Here is a 13179-nt window from a genome sequence, read left to right as displayed (position 1 = left end):
TTGAACGAATCTAGACTTACCAATCAGACCGGAACCATGTGGGATAGTAACAAGATAAAACAACACAAAGTTAATAAAAGAGCATTAGAGAAGTTACCAAAAACGCTATAAATAATTGACTACGACCTCTGATATGGCCCAACGACAAGGTTCATGGCTTAAATAGATTTATATTACTGCGGTGCTTTAATGTATATAAATTCTATTTAGTATTCAAAGAAATATTGGCTGTACATATAAAAATTAGGCCAGCAACCATGACAACTGTAAACATCCCTTACGTCAAGTTCACAATATGAATCTGCCAAGGAGTAAGCATATATATACATAACCGTTAGGCGAACTATTAGGTTGATGCAAAAATAGCGTCGTGTTTTTGACGTTTTTTTAATGTTTAACTTTATGTCAAAAACGACATTCATTTTGCACTAATCTAATATTAAATAAAAGCCAGAGTGCTTATCATCTTAACCAGAGTTAAAAAAAAGACCTTAAGAAAAAATTCAACTAACTACTTCTCATGGATGACCCCAAGCTGTATGCAAACTAAGATGTTTACAAGTCGATTCTTGCAGGTCATAGAAAATCTCTCCAAAAGTATTGGAGGTAAATTTAGTTTAGACAATATATCGAGTGCTCTATCAGAGCTTGGAAGAAAGCTTCAAACGGATAACATACTCCTTGATGTAAATATTTACACTAAGTCCTGAAAAGCAGGAAAATGGTAAATACCTTCGTACAGAAGAGAACGATTCAATTAAGTATGGCAAGACAATAATAAAATGGTTGTCAATTAATACGCCGTGTAAGGATAATCTGTAAAACAGTGCTTACAAACAAAACAAGATGATTTCAATTAACGAACTAGCATTGCCAGTGATAACATACAGGTTTGGCACAAAGCGGCGTAAACAGATTTGACATTAGATGCAGATAAGTTGACAGTACAAAAGAAGGTACAGAAACAAGTGTCCGCTTAAGTTTTATCTGCAAAGAGAAGCAGGAAAAATATCTCAGAAATTAGCTATCAACATTGTTACAGTATTATGAGCGCGGGACAATATTTGATGAGTTCCCAAAATCTAAACCTCAAAACAATGCACCCATATCACGAAACAAGCGCCAGCAGAACAACCCTTGTCACAAAACTGCCAAACATTTTCAACAAAAATATCTTATAATTGAGACAGAATCAGAAATTAAGTTCAAAAGAGTCGTTAAAGATACACCAAGAACTTTCATATCAAAAAACTGAAAGAATGAGCCAACCAAAAGCGCGCCGAATATTTTCTGGGTTGATTCACTCAGAACAAAATAGATAAAGAACTCTCTAGTGACTAGCTCGTTCTAATATGACCAGATGAAAGTTATAACCTCATGCTAAGGCTAAACGTTGATGACCAATACTTTTAAGCAGAGTCTCATTAATGACAAATGTAGATTATTCTATGCTGAATTAGAGAGTGTGAATCACCTGACAAATTCTGCGAGAAGAGGGCTATTATGCAATGCGAAACAATGGAGTCTGTAAATATCTCCACAGGACGATCTGTAAAATGCTCGATATCGAACGCAGCAAGTGTTTAGAACATACAGCAGAAAGAAGAGTTGGAAATAAATCATAATCCATCAATACGCAATTCCTAGAGCTAGTTACCTAGTTAAATAGAAACTATTGAACTGAACATAATGATATGGGAATAATAAGGATGGCCAGCACCATTAGTATGTATTTGTGGCCCCAATGACACTGGGATAAACAAAGCTTAGAGTAAAAGAATGATGAAAACCAAGGTTTTTTGTATAAAATAAAGTGATACTGGAATTTTAGGAAAATATACATCATTCCAGTAATTATAAACACCACGAGACTCTTAAAAAAGAATAACAAAAACTATCAAGCAAATATACCCAATGAACCAAGGGTAAGAGTCATTTGAAGAATTGCACTTAAAAGAGCTGGTAGCATATTCAAAAAATCTCTTCTTACTTAATCTATTTGTGAAATATTGAAACGAACTACTTAATATACTCAGTCATAGATATGTGAACGACTTAATGATGGTAAACTAATTTGCATACCCCTTAAAAGTTTTATATATTTTTTATTCGATGACTGGTTTCATTTAAATATTACGCTTAATTCTTATTCTGCAAAGTTTGTGCATTGTACACGATTGCATAGCATTTGGCATCAAAACGTCTTAACACACTGGCATGTTTCTGTATCGATTACCTATCTATCAATCTATGTAGCTCCTGCTCTCTCTTTCTTTCTGTATATATATATATATATATATATATATATATATATAAATATATATATGTGTGTGTGTGTATATGTATATATATAGTAATTTATAAAATATATATGGCGATTAAGCTACACTGAATATTCGGCGTTTCATCGACTCTAGGATTCCTCAGGCTTATGCGCGAATTCTGTGGTTGTTTATCGTTTTTATATGGTCCTCTTCTATTGAGGATTTAGTTAGCCAATCAGCTTTCTAGTATCCACTGCGCCCCTTCCTATCAGCCAATGGGCATGCATTTTATCGAACAAAGGGTCTGTTTTAAAACTATGTTGGTGGTTTAAGGCAGATATTTTCTTCTTTTTTTTGTTAGTTCATATATAAATATACGTATGTGTATATACATCTATGCATATATATATATATACATATATATATATACATACATATATGTGTGATCGTTTATGTATATTCATGTTTATTTAATTTATTTATTTGTTTATTTTCTATTGTTTTTGTTAGTTTTAAAACTATTTTGTATCGCTATCCTAGAGTAAGTTTTATTTTGTGAACACAGTTATTTGCTATTTCTCTTCTACAGTTTAATAGATTTTGGGGTTCTTTAAAGTACAGGATAGCAAATTTTTCATGAAGGCATAATCTACATGGGTCGTCTAAATGCCTACACGTGGTAGCTTGTCTTATTATTTTCCATTCGACTACCGGCGAATGTCCGCTTTCTTTGAGTGCCCAGTATTTATTCACTGGTGTTGTTTTTATACGGTGCTTTTTTATTGTTGAATGTACTTTTGTGGTCATAGTATCGGGTTTTGAAATCTAAGGAAGTCATGCCTACGTAATATTTCTTGTTATTCGGGTTTTCTTTCGCAAATATTGTTGCCTGATAAACTACGCTTTTTGTTAGACATTGGACATTTAGAGTGGATGAAACGCCGAATATTCAGTGTAGCTTAATCGCCATATATATTTTATAAATTACTAACTAGCTCTATATACGTATTGAGCACTTTTGAAGTAAATACTTAAAGTTTATGCATAAATTTATACTTTTGTATATTAATTTTATGTGTGTAAATGAAGTAGGTATATATATATATATATATATATATATATATATATATATATATATATATATATATATATATCCTTGTTGGTGAATGTGCGAAATGTATCTACCAGACTTCTCTCTAAATATTTGGACTACAGGCTTGAACCTTGATATATAGAGTGCATTGACCTCGCGAACACTTTCGATTTAATTTTCAGCCTGTAAAAATAACTGCTAATCAGCCCAAATTTTAAAAACCGGTGTACCTAGACAAAATAAATTGAATAACTTTTGAGTATGCGTACGTATATATTTTAGATTAAAGCCGATAAATTTTTAGCCTTTTTTACCAATCTGGCGATAGCTCCAACACTAAAGACGAAAGTTGATACGCTAAATAACGGCTGGAGCGCTCAATTCTTTGGTTTCAATTCATGCTAATAGCACCGAACTTATTTTTCACTTTTGAAATCATTTATATTATAATAGATACAATACAATAGTTAAAAGTTAATTTACTCTATAACAATTAATATGAACTCTGCAAAAGTTAGAAAATCATATTTAAGCATATTATATATATATATATATTTAAAGTCCCCCCACCCTTTGGGTTGAGCACTTTGTAAATATATTTTCACCCGACGCGTATTTTAGCTATTAAGCGAAGCCCACTATTAATTTGCTTGTAAATAAGCTGATGGTTAGAGCATTATTGCGAGGGGCGTGTGTGGATTGATTACACACTCGAGAAGAAATATTTACCGCACTGATTCGTGGTCCGATGGTGAAAGCTGTGAAAAGGTGTACGTCTAGCCGCACTTTTGAGTTGTTATACAACGAACCAGCACTGTACGTGGATGCAATATATATATATATATATATATATATATATATATATATATATATACAATGAATTTATACAATTCCCTAGATATATGTATAATAAGTATGTATTTACTAGTCTTTTTTCTATATTGAATTTAATGTGTTCATACATCTTTTTTTATCAGCAGTTACATATATCATTTTCATAATTACTATTATTATTACTTTTTATTATTATTACTATTATTTTCGTCAAACTTAACCGTCTGTTTGCACTATTTTTTATTGTTGTGTCTATTATATTATTACTCATATTTCGTATATCCATTTCTCTATATTTATTTATATTATTTATTCATATTTAGCTTTTGTATTTCTACTTGCCCACTCACTTTATATTATGCATGTGTATTTATGTGAATTGGCATATTTGTTTGCTAATATGAGTATATGCGTAAGCACACATATGTATGTGTGCGTATGTAAGTATATATACATATATATATGGGTATATGTATATGTCTGTATATATTTGTATGTGTATATGTATATATTTTGTATGTATATGTAAGCATATGTATATGTATATGTACGTTTGTGTTTGCATGTTTGTTACATGAAAAGGGACAAACTCCAGTAATTAAAAGAGCAAACTAGATAAGTTTGAAAATGATATTTAGAAAAGGGTAGAATCAAACGCAGTAAGAAAAGTTAAAAAAGGAATACATATTGAAATGCTAGGATTGTAGAACGATTGTAATTTTTGCGGGGAAATAACTAAATATTATTTATGCCAGAGTTAGATATGCACAATGCAGTTTAGAAATAATGATGCAATAATAAGGTAATAAATAACAACAATTCATTTAAGAAGTTCTTTGTTGCCAGAGACGTGTGGATGCATGTGCAAAGCGCACGTGTAATTTGAAACGTGAGTGAGTCACATTGTTTGGCTACGCCTCTGACGTCATAGAAGAAAGGGAATTCCAATATATTGAAATGGGTTCGAGTCAGTTAGGGAGTCAGAGAGCGACTTAGAGGACAGTCGACTCGGAGACTGAGAGCTGACGCCCTCTTGGAGGCGAGAGACGGGGGATAGATAAGACAATTTAATTGTAAATGCTTAAATCCCTGACCATTATCAACACCAGCTAGTAGGAATAAAAATACTTTCATATATTTTGTAAAAATGTCTTCGTCGTCGTCATTACAACTTTAAGAAATATGTGTGTTGTCTATCATCATCTGTAAACGAACTTTGTATAACTCCCTCCAAGTATTTAAGCCTAGCCCTAACCCACCATCAATAATTACTCTCCCCTCTATCTGCGTTAACAAGCACTGTTGCATCACGTATGCACCTGTGTGCGTATGTGTATGTAAGTGTGTAGGCGTACGTATGCACATGCGCATGCATGTGAGTATATATTCTTGTACACGTGTATGTGGGTGCGCGTGTATATATATATATATATATATATATATATATATATATATATATGTGTGTGTGTGTGTGTATGTGTGAAAAGTCAACACACTTCCCGCTATTCCCATATATCTTTATATCCCTAATAACCACATCCGCTAACCCAAACACCCCAAATGTAGGTCAAGAGCATCCCATCGCGCACACCCCTGTCCTCTTTCACATACTCATTCTCTATCTCTTGTTCAATAGTTAACCCATGCCAGTCAGCGAGCGTCTCGCTTGACCTATATAGACCAGGTCATTCCACTGAACAAGCAACGGCATAAATAAATTAAACAAATGAATTAATAATACATAGCAGTAGAAAAAATACAACGAAATAGATATAGAAGATACAAAATAAAATAAAGATCATGCAAAAACAACAAGTATAAGCTAGAAAAAAGATATATGGCTATATATATATATATATATATATATATATATATATATATATATATACAGGAACAAAAAAGAAAAATCTAACAACCACAACATTATGTTAATAACTTAAAACACGCTATACATATAAATCGTCCTCCTTACATTTGCAGCGATGCTCCACACAGCAGTTTAATTCTTTTTTTTTTGCTTCATCCAGCATGCTTTGAATCGAACTGTGACATCTACCATTTGAAAATGGGAATTTTTCACGAAATATAATGGATATGCTACAGACACAACAAGTAAGGCATTTATACTTAATACAACTGAATAAATATATGTATATATAGAGAGACATACATGTATGTACTTATTGATTTGTAAATCGCTTCTTGTTTTCGTTTTCTCTCAACACCGACTATATCTCATTCTTCGCATCGTGATAGCCTTCTAAATCTCTACTACATATATATATATATATATATATATATATATATATATATATATATATATATAAATCCAGGTAACAATATTTCATGGTACCACCTGATGATCCCTGAAAATGTTAGATGTTAGTTCGACAAAGGATGTTTGTCCGCGATTGCAGATGAAATGCTTTATTGACAAAATAATTTTCCAACTAAGAACTAAAAATTAAAATACTATAACTTCTTAAAGCTAAAATCTACCCGGATCATATATATATATATATATATATATATATATATATATATATATATATATATTTCTTTTTTACACAGTGATCACCACTTATCAAGGCCCGGAAGCCATTCAGGGATAAGGGTTATTGCAAGTACATTACGTTAGTGAGGAGATTTGATGAAGTGTTTAATTAGGGGGGGGCGGTTCATTAGGAATTTGTTAACATTAGACTTGAAGACATCCAAGTTGTAGTCCGGAGGGAAGCAGGCAGACGGAACAGAGTTCCACAGGCGTGCAGTTCTAAGAAAGAAGCTTTGCTCATGAAATCCGCGTTTTAATTTAGGCACAGATATAGAGTGGGGAAAATTTTTCACAGTGGATTCAGCTAGACGGGTGTTTTTCGTGAAAGATTGGCGAGGGGGGACCAGAGATTGGAGTTCAGACGAGCATCTGCCATGAAAATAACGATAAAACAAGGATAGGCTCGCAACGTCTCTTCTGTGAGAGAGGGGTTGCAGGGTAGAGAAAAGCGCATCCCCCACTAAACCACGAAGTCTATTTTGTACTCTGTCAAGGCATGATAGGCTGTTTTTGACAGCTCCTGCCCAGATATGGCAACAGTATTCCATCCTTGGACGTACTTGGCTTTTATATAGATAGAGAATTGCATCAGTAGTGAGATATCTTCTGGAGCGGTAGAAGGATCCCACCATCTTTCCAGCGACCTTGGCAACAGACTTTATGTACGTGTTCCATTTCAGATCAGGAGTAAAGGTCAAACCCAGAAGCTTGTCAAAACACGGGGCCTCACCCAGACGAGAGCCATCCATCACAATTGATGCCAGCTGGGGATCAGAGCGTTGATGATGTAAGGATAGGAGTTTGGTTTTGGATGCATTAAAGGTAACTAGCCACATCTTCCCCCACTGAACCACGCGCTCGAGATCAGAGGAGAGAGAATCCGAGAGAACTTCGTCATTTACAGCCTTTGATGTGTTGCCGTAGATGGTCGTGTCATCAGCATAGATGTCAACGAATGATTTAAGTATGTGTTTAGGGAGGTCATTGATGTAGATCAGGAAGAGAGTTGGGCCCAGTATTGACCCCTGAGGGACTCCAGCATTTATATTGCAGGCCTCCGATTTTTGTCCATCTACCACTACTCTTATGAGCCTATCGGAGAGAAATGATTTAATGATTGAGAAAACATTTCCAGTTATACCGTAGCTGGAAATCTTGTGATATAGACCCGTATGCCATACTTTGTCAAAGGCCTTTGATATGTCAAGAGCAATTGCCCTAGAAAGGAAGCCTTTGTCAAGAGATTCACTAATCCTGTGGGATATAACCGTCAGCACATCTGCGGTAGATCTTGCAGAGCGGAAACCATATTGTGTGTCACTAAGAAGATTATTCCTGCTGAGGTGGTTGACTATTTCTCTATTTAATATTGATTCCAGCAACTTACTCATAACACAGAGAAGACTTATTGGTCTGTACTGAGAGGGAGATGACTTATCACCTGAATTCTTAAATACAGGGCAAACTGATGAGGTCTTCAGGGGGTCGGAAAGCACTTCTCCTTAAGGCAGCGCTTAAATAGTTTCGTAAGTATGGGAGCAAGTTCTGGTTGAAGCTTTTTTAACACTATAAATGGGATGCCATCAGGGCCAGTTGCTTTCATGGAATCTAGGTTTTTTATTAGCTTGGCGACCTCATGCACGGATATTTGTATGTTACCTAGCTTGTTCTGTGTTATAGGAGGAAATATGGGGAGTTGATGGCCTTCGTCGCATAGGGTAGAATTAGCTGCATATATATATATGTATATATATATATATATATATATATATATATATATATAATTATATATAATTATATATAATTATATATAATTATATATAATTTTAGTATCTACATAATTTCAACATATTTACTACTATAGCACAAAATCAGATGTAAAGTGTTTATTATATAAATGTTGTGTTATAGTTTACATGTAATTGTATATTATATATTTATTCGGATATTCTGAAACTAAAAACATGTTAATTGATATAAATTAATTTACATTCGTTAAATGTATTTTTTTTATTTGTCTATAATATGCCGTTGAGGAATTGTAAAGATAGGTAATATCAATGTTGAAATAACAACAGAGATGAGGAGGCAAGCTGTTAATCTGGAGAAAACCTCTCTGATGTTTTTACCTGCTTTACGAATGTTTATCACCGATGTCAGATAAACAAGTTATTCCAATATACATGGATATCGATATATTTCTGATGGAACAGATTCTTAGCTAACAGTATTTACCGAAGACAGAGAAACCGTACGTATGTATTTTTCTTTAACTGCGGTTCAGCACATTTTTTATGGTATCTGTTATTTTATTTTCTCGTTATAAATGACTGTTGATTCTAATAAAACAAATCAGCGAGCAATATTTGCAGTGATGTAATGGCGTGAATAAAAATGCCAGCGCAATTAGAAAAGGCGATACTAAAATCATGATTCATGAGATTTTGCAGTGTTGAGCATCATAGTCATAAAAAGAAAAAGAACGACAAAATTACCCAACAAGTCTGCAAAGTATGTGCACAAGCATGTAGTGATTTAAAAGTGCAATAAAAACAACTCATAGAATTTTGCATGGCGCTCTGGTGTTTTATATACCTACACAACAGCGTCCGGCTGTCTTTATTTCGACTTTAGATTTGCGTTTTCTTTTACAAAGCAGCCATCACTAATCAAGGGCAAGAGGCCACTCGACGATAAGAGTTAATGAGTGTACGGTAGTCAATGGGACAATATCATAGTAATCGTTATTAGTGAAATTTATTATATTGGATTACTTAAGAGGATGTCTCACCATGAACTTGTTTACGTTGGACTTGAATTTAACTATATTGTTAATCAGCTGGAAAGCAAGGAAACGGAAGAGAGTATAGCAGGTGAACAGTTATAAGAAAGAAGCTTTGTTCGTGGAATTTAAGTTTAGGCACAGAGGAAAAGTGGGGAATTTATTGATAATGGTTTATAAAATATTATGATTGCAACGTCTTGTCAGACGAGTGCCACTCCCTCAGACACTGAAAGTCCATCAGCCCGAAAATGACTTATATAGTCCTATGGGCGAATTCACACGCTCAAGCAGACATGACACTGAAGACGATCATTGGTATACATACATATATATACATGCATGCATACATACATATATACACATCGATACACATACACACATACATATCACACACATATGTACATACATACACATTACATAATACACATAAATACACTTATATATACATACATATACATACACACATGCAAACATACACAAGATGTCATTGGCATACATGCATATAAATACATACACGCATACAAATATATATACACATACACACATACATATCTATAAAAATCCGCACATATATACATAAACAATGCATAATACATATACATACATATACATCTACACATGCATGCATACATATATGCATACATATACATACACATACACACACTACATATACAAATACATACACACATATACATACATATACACATACATATACGTACACATATGCCACTATATTCATATATACATACATTTACCTACATATGCATACACATATATATATGCATTCATAAACATACACACATACATGCACATATACCCATACATACATATGCATACATACACATACATATATATACATACATACACATACATGCACACATGCATACATACACATACACTACACACATATATGCACATATACACATAAACACATATATGCGTATATACACATAAACACATATATGCATATATACACATACATGCAAACATCTATATACGTATGTACATACACACACAAACATTTATACACACATACATATGTAAATACATATACACATAGATATGCATACATATACAGACACATGTACATATATAAACATACATACACATATGCATACATATATACATAGATACATATAATGATGGCAGATCAATTATTACATGCTTCCAGCATTTCAGGCCTACATGAGTCACAACTTTTTCATCGCCACAGGACTATTTTTTATAGACAAATGCCTGAGGGAGTACTATAAAAAGATCATGTTACAGAGTTTTAGCTTTTTACGACAGCTAAATCTCTCTCTCTCTCTCTCTCTCTCTCTCTCTCTCTCTCTGTTCAAAATGTTGACATCCAGCAACAAACAAGAGAAAGATAGCCAGCAAAAAGTCAAACTGCAGATCAGTATAATTCGGGTATTGGTCTCCCGTTATATGGTGTTTTAAATCAAAGATTTGCTTCTAGAGAGGTTGCCTTCACCATGGCTTACTGGAGCTCTAACCACCCGACATACACATGGAAATAAACACATGCATACATATATATGTACGCCAACATACATATGCATGTGTACACGCATGCAAATATACACATGTAGACGCACACATATACGCATATCCATACATATATTATACATTATTATACATACATACACATACATATACATGTAAAATAAACATGAAGGAGCATTCCAAAAGTCATAAATAAAAAAGTTTTTTATATGAAATATATTTTATTATTTACCCACAGTATTTTAGATTCAAATACGATTTTGACATTTGAGCATATGTATTAATAGTAATATATCTTAATTTTTAATAAAAATGTTCTAAAACTACAAGTTTTTTTGTTTTTTTTTTTACACAGTGATCACCACTTATCAAGGCCCGGAAGCCACTCAGGGATAAGGGTTATTGCAAGTACATGACGTTAGTGTGGAGATTTGCTGAAATGTTTACTTAAGGGGGCGGTTCATTAGGAATTTGTTAACATTGGACTTGAAGACATCCAAGTTGTAGTCCGGAGGGAAGCAGGCAGACGGAACAGAGTTCCACAGGCGTGCAGTTCTAAGAAAGAAGCTTTGTTCATGGAATCTGCGTTTTGATTTAGGCACAGATATAGAGTGGGGGAAATTTTTCACAGTGGATTCAGCTAGACGGGTGTCTTTCGTGAAAGATTGGCGAGGGGGGACCAGAGATTGGAGTTCAGACGAGCATCTGCCATGGAAATAACGATAAAACAAGGACAGGCTCGCAACGTCTCTTCTGTGGGAGAGAGGTTGCAGGGTAGAGAAAAGGACATCCCCCACTAAGCCACGAAGTCTATTTTGTACTCTGTCAAGGCAGGATAGGCTATTTTTAGCAGCTCCTGCCCAGATATGGCAACAGTATTCCATCCTTGGACGTACTTGGCTTTTATATAGATAGAGAATTGCATCTGTAGTGAGATATCTTCTGGAGCGGTAGAAGGATCCCACCATCTTTCCAGCGACCTTGGCAACAGACTTTATGTACGTGTTCCATTTCAGATCAGGAGTAAAGGTCAAACCCAGAAGCTTGTCAAAACACGGGGCCTCACTCAGACGAGAGCCATCCATCACAATTGATGCATGATGGGGTCAGAGCGTTGATGATGTAAGGATAGGAGTTTGGTTTTGGATGCATTAAAGGTAACCAGCCACATCTTCCCCCACTGAACCACGCGCTCGAGATCAGAGGAGAGAGAATCAGAGAGAACTTTGTCATTTACAGCCTTTGATGTGTTGCCGTAGATGGTCGAATCATCAGCATAGATGTCAACGAATGATTTAAGTATGTGTTTAGGGAGGTCATTGATGTAGATCAGGAAGAGAGTTGGGCCCAGGATTGACCCCTGAGGGACTCCAGCATTTATATTGCAGGCCTCCGATTTTTGTCCATCTACCACTACTCTTATGAGCCTATCGGAGAGAAATGATTTAATGATTGAGAATACATTTCCAGTTATACCGTAGCTGGAAATCTTTTGAAGTAGACCCTTATGCCATACCTTGTCGAAGGCCTTTGATATGTCGAGAGCAATTGCCCTAGAAAGGAAGCCTTTGTCAAGAGATTCACTAATCCTGTGGGATATAACCGTCAGCACATCTGCGGTAGATCTTGTCAGTTGAAGTTGTGTCAATACAATATTTTATTATATATATAGTGCATACTGTTCTTTGTCGGGATGAAACGCTCAATATATCGTCAAGCAGGTCGTGTGGCAGATCTATGTAATGATGAAATTTTTAAACATGGAGTTTATTAGCACAGAAAGTAAAAGGTATGAATTATTTCTGCTGAATGACATTCGGCCGTTGTTAATTCGAAACAAAAAACAATGTCAGGAGTTTATCAGGGCTGTCTATATAAAATTTAAAATTCAATTCGTTTGGTCTCAGATAATATTAAAATCACGCGTTTTGGTCACTTTAAGAAAAAAATGTATTTCTTTCCTAAATGTCGATTTAATATTTATCTTATTTACTTTTTTTCTATTTTTTTTTTTTTTACATTTTCACCCCAAACAAGGCAAATTGCCACTTTGGTGCAGGGGGCTACTATTAGGGGCAACAACTACTGGGGTACTATGTAGGGATTTGGGCAGCAAGATGTCGGTTCACGTTACACTTGA

The 13179-nt window shown here is 34.5% G+C and overlaps 1 protein-coding gene across 1 annotated transcript in view; it reads left to right on the top strand.

Annotated features, from left to right (window-relative positions):
* Nucleotides 1–13179, top strand: part of LOC145292838 (thyrotropin-releasing hormone receptor-like) — a 504617-nt gene that overhangs the window by 9186 nt on the left and 482252 nt on the right. Inside the window, exon 2 of the mRNA XM_080138885.1 lies at nt 6219–6303. The gene's annotated coding sequence lies outside the window, so the exon portion shown is untranslated. The remainder of the gene's footprint in view (nt 1–6218; nt 6304–13179) is intronic.

Source organism: Euprymna scolopes, chromosome 14, assembly GCF_053919585.1.
Source record: "Euprymna scolopes isolate OS-2025 chromosome 14, ASM5391958v1, whole genome shotgun sequence".
Classification (NCBI taxonomy): domain Eukaryota; kingdom Metazoa; phylum Mollusca; class Cephalopoda; order Sepiida; family Sepiolidae; genus Euprymna; species Euprymna scolopes.
Note: the sequence above shows the minus strand (reverse complement) of the source record. Positions and strands in the feature narration are given on the sequence as shown.